The sequence below is a fragment of the Coregonus clupeaformis genome, unplaced genomic scaffold (genome assembly GCF_020615455.1).
Source record: "Coregonus clupeaformis isolate EN_2021a unplaced genomic scaffold, ASM2061545v1 scaf1246, whole genome shotgun sequence".
Taxonomy (NCBI): Eukaryota; Metazoa; Chordata; class Actinopteri; order Salmoniformes; family Salmonidae; genus Coregonus; species Coregonus clupeaformis.
The window spans coordinates 1,107-2,844 of NW_025534700.1; the positions used below are offsets into that span (position 1 = coordinate 1,107).

General features: G+C 58.9%; 1 pseudogene; it reads left to right on the plus strand.

Moving 5' to 3' along the window:
- The first annotated feature begins 303 nt into the window (after positions 1-303).
- On the plus strand, positions 304-693 carry LOC123486514 (annotated as a pseudogene).
- Positions 694-1,738: the final 1,045 nt, after the last annotated feature.

The following is a 1,738-nucleotide window of genomic DNA, read 5'->3' on the forward strand; positions in this document are numbered from 1 at the left end:
CTCTCTCTCTCTCTCTCTCACTGCCACCTCTCTCTCTCACTCACTCACTCACTCACTCAGCTCACTCTTGCGAAAATGAAACAATAGTAACAAAGTCGGAGGGAAACAAAGTAGCTCTCACTTTCGCTGCCTGTGGGTGGGGAACCGGCTTAGGGCTGTCTGTCTTTCTGTCCACTCGCTCCAATTGGATAAGGCCACACCAGCCCGGGTGGCCAATCGTTGCCTCTGTGGCGAGGTATAAGTACGGCTCTCGAAGTGGCGACCGGCTCATTCAGACTTTCGTGACTTTCTCAAGCTACCAATATGAGCGGAAGAGGCAAAAACCGGAGGCAAGGCCAGGGCGAAGGCAAAGACCCGTTCATCCCGTGCTGGGCTCCAGTTCCCCGTGGGCCGTGTGACAGGCTGCTGCGCAAAGGCAACTACGCCGAGCGTGTGGCGCTGGCGCACCAGTCTACCTGGCCGCCGTGCTCGAGTACCTGACTGCTGAGATCCTGGAGTTGGCCGGCAACGCTGCCCGTGACAACAAGAAGACTCGATATCATCCCCCGTCACCGCAGCTGGCCGTCTGTAACGACGAGGAGCTAAAACAAACTGCTCGGGCGGTGTGACCATCGCTCAGGGTGGTGTGCTTTGCCCAACATCCAGGCAGTGCTACTCCCCAAGAAGACCGAGAAGGCAGTCAAAGCCAAGTAAATTCGCTACTGCGACTTCAACTTGACTACTCAACCCCCCAAAGGCTCTTTTAAGAGCCAACCACCTAGCTCTCCAAAAGCCGCAAAGTACCTTTCTATGACTGCCACACATTGAGTGGGTGTATACACAACTATTTCGATATTCTGTGCCCACATGAGGCCTTGCATGAACAACAACACCTACTAGGCCTCGTTTGCCATAGCAGGCTAGCGTTAGATTACAACGTGCCTATAAGATGTCACTCTTGACTTTTGGCGTCAATTATTGCGCCGAAAGGGCCGGCGGCGTCCAATTGCGCGTGAGGGCCGTAGGGCGTCTATTGCGCGTAAAGGGCCGGCGGTCCCTATTGCGCGTAAAGGGCCGGCGGCGCCATGCGCGGTAAAGGGCCGGGCGGCGTCATTGCGCGTGAAGGGCCGGCGGCGCTCTATTGCGCGTAAAGGGCGGCGGCGTCTATTGCGCGTAAAGCGGCCGGCGGCGTCCCATTGCGCGTAAAGGGGCGGCGCTATTGCGCGTAAAGGGCCGGCGGCGTATGGCGTAAAGGGCCGGGCGGCTTCTTGTGCGCGTAAAGGGCGGGCGGCGTCCCTATTGCGCGTAAAGGGCGGGCGGCGCCTATTGCGCGTGAGAAGGGCCGGCGGCGTCCTATCGCGCAGTAAAGGCCGGCGCGTCCTATTGCGCAAAGGGGCCGGCGGCTTCCTATTGCGCGTAAAGGGCCGGGCGGCTTCCTATTGCGCTACGTAAAGGGGGCGGGCGTCCATGTGCGGCAAGACCGGGAGTTTGAATTTTGGAGAGGCCGCGCTCCCATCCAATGGCCAACGGAGGAGGCCTGCGCGACGGGCCAATCGGGGTGGTGGGGAGATGGTGTCCAATCAGCAGGCCCCACTGCGGCTATATAATCTTCACTTAGGCATTTCGAGGCTATACTGACTGTCAGAGAAGCGCGCATGGCCAGAACCAAGCAAACCGCTCGCAAATCCACCGGTGGCAGAAGCCCCAGGAAGCAGTTCTATATCGTGGAGCTCGCCCCATAGGGGAGCTCTGCTCCTAT